The sequence below is a fragment of the Aphelocoma coerulescens genome, chromosome 2 (assembly GCF_041296385.1).
Source record: "Aphelocoma coerulescens isolate FSJ_1873_10779 chromosome 2, UR_Acoe_1.0, whole genome shotgun sequence".
Classification (NCBI taxonomy): domain Eukaryota; kingdom Metazoa; phylum Chordata; class Aves; order Passeriformes; family Corvidae; genus Aphelocoma; species Aphelocoma coerulescens.
Genome location: NC_091015.1, coordinates 147,132,899 through 147,140,331, shown reverse-complemented (window position 1 = coordinate 147,140,331; position 7,433 = coordinate 147,132,899). Strand labels below are relative to the sequence as shown.

At 43.5% G+C, this 7,433-nt stretch overlaps 1 long non-coding RNA gene across 1 annotated transcript; it reads left to right on the top strand.

Annotated features, from left to right (window-relative positions):
• Nucleotides 1–481: 481 nt before the first annotated feature.
• Nucleotides 482–6,524, top strand: LOC138105984 (uncharacterized). Its single transcript, XR_011148845.1, has 3 exons — nt 482–765; nt 1,075–1,164; nt 4,911–6,524. It is a non-coding gene; the product is annotated as an uncharacterized lncRNA (long non-coding RNA).
• Nucleotides 6,525–7,433: the final 909 nt, after the last annotated feature.

The following is a 7,433-nucleotide window of genomic DNA, read 5'->3' as shown; positions in this document are numbered from 1 at the left end:
GACAGCAACCCCTACTTGGCTGTCTGCAGCTGCTGGGCCACCAGCATGATGGCCCAGGTGCCACAGAACTGAATATGGATATGGACTTTGGGAGGGGATCAGCTGCGAATTCCTGAGCTGTCCTCACATGCTCCTTACGGGAGGACAGATCCACCTGAATGTGTCACGTCTGGTGCCTTATCTGCACCTCACACTGCAAGGTGTTCATCACACCCTTCTTCTCTTGATTGGCTGAAAGCCCTGTGAGTATTACACATGTGGGCTAAGTAATAGCCACAATTAACACACCTCTGTGTAATTAGAGAATAGCACCTGGCCTTGCCTGTGAGGCTTGAGCGGAAGCCAAGCTGTGTGGGTGGAGGGTTTCCCCAGAGGTCCTGGCAAAGGCGGGCCAGGCGATGGATTGATTACAGCTGTGTGTGAGGGGTTTTAAAAATAGCTCTTCAACTTTCCAGAGGAATGTATTTGTCATGGAGTCACTGAAAGGCTGTAGTAAGAGATCCAGGAGCAGCCTCTGGGAGCAAGCCAAGAGATAGAGCTTCTTCTGGGCACAGTGCTCCCTGGAAAGGCAGGCTTGGGCTGCTGAGCAAGAAACCTGCTCCTGTTTGTTTGCCCTGTGTGTTCAGGGAAACAAGACACTGTGTAGTCTCATACGATAAATAAACATTGCTGCACCAAGGAAGTCTTGACGTATCATCAGTTGTATTGTAGTGGAAACAACCTGGCAAGACCCCACTTACTGGCTAATCCTCAGGCCAGATGGAGGTAACAATATGTTTCAAATGTTAATTAACTACTTCGTTACGTGTCTGATTTTCTGGTTTTAAACAAAAAAACTAAGAAGGCTTGTTTAGCAAATATATTTACTGTGGCATCCTGGTTCACTGCTCAAACCAACAAGATCTCAGCCTTAACAGCGAAATTGTTAGCTTGGGTGTAACAGCAGAGCTAATCACTAACACATGGGGAACACAGAGCAAAAAATCTGCAAACGGACAAGGAGCATAGCAGGGAACTGAAATAAGGGACACACGTTCTGCTACTCTGCAACAAAAAGATGTTTCCACTTTTTAGATACACCGAGGTCCTAATTAACTGTTCATGATGGTGATGCATTAGGATGAAAGGGCCTCCCATGAGCGTGGAATTAATGCACAGGTTCGGGTGAGTGTTTTCCCAAATATGTTCCCTAAAACAGACCTCCAGCATACACACTAGGATGGGTGGGGAAAGAAGCCGTGACATTCAGATTGGTTAGGGCAGAAAATGTGTATGGCTTCAATGGAAAGGAGAGATCCCTTAAGAAGGAGAAAAATAGAAGCAGGGGTTATGCTGAGGGAATAAAAAGGAGATGGAACCATTGTGCAGGTCGGGGGGAGATTGTGGAGGCCAGGCCAGGGGGGCTCCTGGTACAACATCATGGAGCTGCAGGGTTTTGTAATCTCAGTGCTATGATAAACTCCAGTGAAGTGTAGACTTGATAGCACAGAGCAGCAGAGGCATTGGCTGTGTGTGCAGTAAAGGTAGGTCAGTCCTATCAGGAGTGAGAGCTTGCTGAGATAGAGGGGAGTTGATTAAGATCTGTGGTTTACCCTATATAAACCCATGGAGTCATACCAGCCACACCAGCATGTGTGAGAGATGTGTTTGGGCCTAGGAGGCATTTGTTGGAGGACAAGTTGGGTTTTTATTTCAGGGATAAGTTTTTGGAGATGGTAATGAGGAAAATTATTTACTTGCAAGCAGTAGACATTTGCCTGGGTGTTTCTGAGAGACCAGAGCTCTTGCAGTGTTCTTGGACATGGGTTTGCAGATGATAACCTCATCTTTTGGCCACAGCATGCTGTGGGTTTGCCTGCAGGGTTACATATGCTCAGGAAACGACAGGGAGATAGATATGTAGAGATGTATCTCACTGTATGGATTAGATGCAGGCAAGCATCAGGATGTCTGAAGGCATTGTGCCAGCCTTTTGGGACACTCTGCTAGTGGACAAATTTGTCCTGTTGGTGCATCTTACACCCTTACTGGCTCAGAAAGCCAAGGCAGAAAAACATCCATGCTGTAAACTGCACATCCTTCCAGCGGCACCAGCCTAGAGCTTTTATTCAGTCTCACATCTCAGGCAGCAGATTTGCCTACTGCAAGGAGACACATGGAGGAAAGGGTTTCTCATAGTTCCAAGAAGACGGTGTTCATCAGCTTCCAGACCTGCTGTAAGGAGGAGTCGATTTGTAAGACAGAAGAAACAAAATTAGGTCATCTTTTTCCAAAGAAGAGATGTTTTTTGAGTCTTGTATGATCAAGTAAGTGCAGGAATATGGTTGTTTCTTCTCAGGTTGAGCCTTGACTTCTATTTCCTGGAATAAGTGCATGCATGGAGGTGTACATGCTCCAAACCAGATGATATCACCTTTTAGCCTATAAGTCAGCATTTTGTAAGCACTGCATCAGATTTGTTTTGAGAAGAGCCTTTGAGCTGTTGTAGAGCTATACAATATTTCAGAATCATTATTTCATTCTTCTTATTAAAAAAAAATTGCTGCATCAAAACCAGTTAATTTTGAGACTCTAGTGGGACATGTTTCTCCCTTTTACGGCTTTTTCCAGCATCCTCTCAGAGTGTGAACACAACCTTGGGTCTGATTCCTCCCAGGAGCCCTGCCAAACACCCAGCATCACTGGGTGAACACTGGGAGCATCCCCCCATCATCCATCCCTCTGCATCTTGTCCTTGAGCACCCAAGGAAAGGGACACGTGAGAAATATACCCAGGTGCACAGAGAAGCAAAATAGTGCAAGATGTAATTTTAAGACATGAGTTAAGCACTCCCAGGGTGTTTAGCTCCCACTGCATTTCCATAAGCAATGGCTTCTGCCCTGAGAAACAGCCTGTTGGTCAGACATCTGGCATGCTGGGCAGCAGAGCTGTATCTAACCTGGAAATAGTGGTGACAACAGGTTCAAAACACTAGGAAGAGCAAGTAGCAATTTTACTTTAGGTGTATCAGTGACTAGGCATGCCATGTTTTGGAGACATCACAGCAAGGTGAGCTTTGAGAAGGAGTTTGCAGGCAAATATGGTAGCTGCAGGTTATGTTTTTCTGGTGTGGCCTTCATGTTACTCCTTTTTCTAGGGGGAAAAATGTAGAAATGAAGACAAAAATTGAGGTTTTATGTTGACTAAGCAGCCCTGAAAGGGCTGGAACAGAAAATCCAAACAGCAGAAGTGTTGCTTAAAAAACCAGTTTCAATCTGAATTTTTCCATTGCTGCCTTCAGCTTCATAAAGACCTTTCATATACCCAGGTCTGTTGATCTCTGATAAAATTTCACAAAGGAGGCAGCTCATTAACTCTCGTTCTGCACTGAGCATGTTTTGATGTGCAGATTGCTGACAGCACAAAAAATCCTTTCTGGCTGTGTATGTAGGGATAATAGCAGTATTGATAGTGGGTACCTGCTGCAGGCAAAAACACAGGGGGTCCCCCATCTCCTCAGCATTTCATCTCAGGAGTAATGACCAGGGAACGTGAAGAGTGATTGTGGAGTTAAACCTAATACAAAGCTCCTGTAATTGAAAGCCCATTACAGCATCTCAAGTCAGACTCTTGAAATAAATACTAGCTTTTAAAAATTCCTGCCAATACTAGATAGTTATTGATTAAAATAATGATACATTTTGGTTTTTATAAAGGTTTCCAAGCTCTCTTGTGTACAGAAGACTTCTCAAACATATAACAATTCCAGGCATGAACAGTTTATTCGAACATTGAGCTTGCAACAATGGAGACTACAAACAAAGAACTGTTGTGTTAGTGTGGGGAGGCAGAGAGCAAAACTAACCCACCTGCTTCAGTTAACTAAACTGGATGGAACAGCATAAGTGAGAAGAAAGTTACATTTAATAGATAATTTTTTAACTAGAGAATGTTAGATATCAAAGCTGCTGTCTTTTAAAAGAGAAATTGCTGGCAGCATTCGTAAGTGCATGAATGAGGGGCATGCAACTTTGTGGTTGTGCTTTGATTTCTTTCTCTCTGCTCCAAAATCATAAGGGATCATGGAGAGAAACAAATGGCTCCATTAGAGTTAAATACTGGTGTTCACTGAAAGAACAAAGATAGAAAGCAAACAACAAATGCATTTCTATGATGTTTTGAGTACTGTCCTTCTCTCTCCCTAAACTAGGTTTCAGGCCCACTTAAGGTGGGATCAGTTTGCCTCTGTAGATATAAACATGATGGTGTGTAGCGGTGTGCAGCGATAGAGAATGGCTGCACAGTTTTGGGGTGGCTGCTGCTGAGCCAGAGCTAGTCCACCCCACCAGAGCTGCTGGGCCAGCAGAGACCATGGTCTACCTTCCCTCTCCCCTGCACTGCCAAAGAATCGAACACCAGCGAGTATCCTCCCCAGCACCCCGTGTGCTGAGAGGCTTGTGAGGAGGCACACTTGCAGGGAATGACCCCAGGAAGGGAACACCCCGTAGCAGGGAAGTGGTGGCTGCACAGGGACCTCCCCAGACCACGAAAATCATAGTCATGCTGGTGGCACAGCTCTCCAAACACAGCACAGGAATGGGCTGCTCTGCTCCTGCTCGCAGCCCTTGCTGGTGCCCAGGCACTTGCTCCAGGCTGGCACAGCCCTGCTTGTGGAGACAAACAGACAGGGTCTGCATCTGTGCTGCCCACATTCCCAACTGGGTCGGTCCAAAAAACTTTGTCACTATGAATGGCAGATGAAATTAGACCTAAGGAAAGTTCAACTGTAATGTCAAGTGCCACTGTTTCATTATGCGGATTTTTCAGAGTAGCCAAATAGGTCCAGTGCTGCTTAATTGCTTAATATGATAAATTATGTCTTTCGCCAACTGCTTGCCTAATTATGTATTTTATTCCTTGTAAACATCAGCTCTGAGACGATGGAAGGGAGGCCGCGCAGAGTTTCCACTGCCAATCTGATGGGCTGGAGTACAGCAGCCATTTCTGTAGCTATATTTATCTTCCTCTCATCAATGTGACTGACATGGACCTCCAAGAAGTTATCTTTTATACTCCACTCTTCAAAATGAGGATTCGCTTTGTCATTTCTCCAGGGAAGATGTTTGTGAATCTATTATAAAAGGTTGTTTATCTCATCTCCCAAGGACTTGCATATTTTCACAAAATATCATTTGGCCTCTTGCCATGTTTTCAGTCCAGAGTGTCAGAGGCCAGGCCAGCTTTGGGCAAGAACTGGGAGGCTCCTCTCTGTTTGAACTCCTCCTGCATCACACCAAGACACATAATTTTGGGGTTTTTTTTTGTGGATTTTACTCAGGATCAAGAAATTCTGACAAACTAGAAAAACATTGTTTCTGAAGCCACTAAAAGTTGAATTTCAGGTCTGACCAAGTTTAACTTTTTAAGCTGGAAAAGGGAGGGACAGGTTGCAGGTGGACTGCATGTGATGGTGCTAAGTACTCTGCAGCCCAGAAGGGCAGCAGCCCTCTGCCCTTGTGAGCTCAGAACATGACGGATGTGAGCAGAGGGACCCTGCCTGTGACTGGTACTCCAGAGGAAGGGGCAGGGGTGACTAATTAACTGTGGTGGATGTGACCTCAGTGAACCTCCAACTCCATTCCTTTTGTCAGGTGGCTGCTCCAGAGCAGCACTGGTGGAAGAGGCAGGACCAAGGGTGTCCCCACCACCACTGAGCCACAGGGGTTTGCTTACACCACTGCAAAACACTCCCATCCAGCACTGCCTCGTGAACAGAATACAGCTGTCATCTACAGACACTCTACTGAGTTTCATACATATTAAGGTTCATATACTGACTGCTCTTTCTCATCTGCTTTAATAGAAAGATAAGCTGAATTTCTTACTTTGCTCTGCAGTAGGAGTTGTATTTGAAGCAGTGCATTTTCCTGCTGTGTTCCTACTACGTTTGAATTAAACTTGGTCATAACAGTAGAAAGAAAGCATCAACCTCTACATAAAATCGATTTGTACCAAGGGAAGTGTATAATGCTGTACTTTAAAGTGATGATCATTAGAAATAACTGTTTGGGACATTGTAGCTGAGGAGAAAAGCCTCGAAGTCATCTGTATCAGCGCTGTAAAATATAAATGTCTTTCATTTATCAACTGCTGATAACAAAAGTGTTTAACTTCACAGGGTTTAATACCAGTTTAGATTTTTTCCTTCTGACAGTGCACAAGATGAACCATGCCTGCTTGAATTCTGAGAACACAATTTCCCTCTTGCAGATACACTGTACCTTGTTAAAAGAGAGCAGAGCAGAAAAATGAAGACCAGAGGTTCATTTACAGAAGTCTGTATACAAAATGTGTGCAAAACTGCAGAAACAGCTATCAGAGTCACATGTGACAGCTGAACAACCCTGCACACAATTAGGATAAAAGGGCAGTTCCCCCTGGGCAGCAACTGCATGATGGATGGCTGCAGCTTGCTGCACTGCAGCTGCACAAGAAGCTTTGGTATCTTTTTTATGTACATTTATTTAATGTGAACGGGGGCCACGCTTCCTGTGTTGAAAAGAACATTAAAATATATTTCCACAGAAATTCCAAAAGTTATTAGATTTATTCTTGCATTTTGTGAGTGATATTTATATGCTTCCCAGCTTTTTTCTTCTTTCCTCCCTTTGTCCCTTTTTCTGTAGGGGCTGAATAATTCATCATAGAAGGAAGCACATGGATTTTAATTTTTTATTTTAGTAAAACAATACTTCAAAGAAAGCAGTGTCAGAGGTTTGCTCATTGTGACTCAGATTTGTGGAAAAGGCACTGCAAAGTCTCTGGGATCTCATTTTAGCTTGGATGTATTTGTAGGTCTACTCTCAGTCTTATGTTTTCCTAATATAAGCTTGCAAAAATTATCCTCAAATTTAAGTAATTCTACCACTGCAAACTCTGTATAACTTGACCAAAAAAAACCATCATAAGATTATGTATTTTCATTCTCTGGTCACAGCAGAAATTTTTAAAATATTTTATCAGCTTTTATTTTTTTTTGTGGGGGGGGGGCATATGTTAGGTTAATGCTGAATAACTTAGTAAGTTTCATCAAAATCAGCAGAGAACTCTCCAGCTGAACAAACTGCATTTTTGGAGACTTCCTCAGCAATAAAACTGCCAATACAAGATTCAAAAGCTTCATCTTTTGTATCTTAGTTGCACTTAAAAAGCAAGCTATGTTTGTAGAAGATCAGGAGTTCCAAAACTCTCAGTTTATAAGGTTGGAAGTTCAGTACTTCACATGGGACCAACACCAAAAGCAAACATACCATCTTCAGAGAGAAGGCTTTGGTCAGCATTGATTGAGTTCGAAGTGCTCTCCACTGCCCACTGTGATACTGAGCTCTTAAATCTGTCTGACACTTGAGGTTCCCAATAACCTGCCTTAAACGTATAAACCACTTGAAAAGTG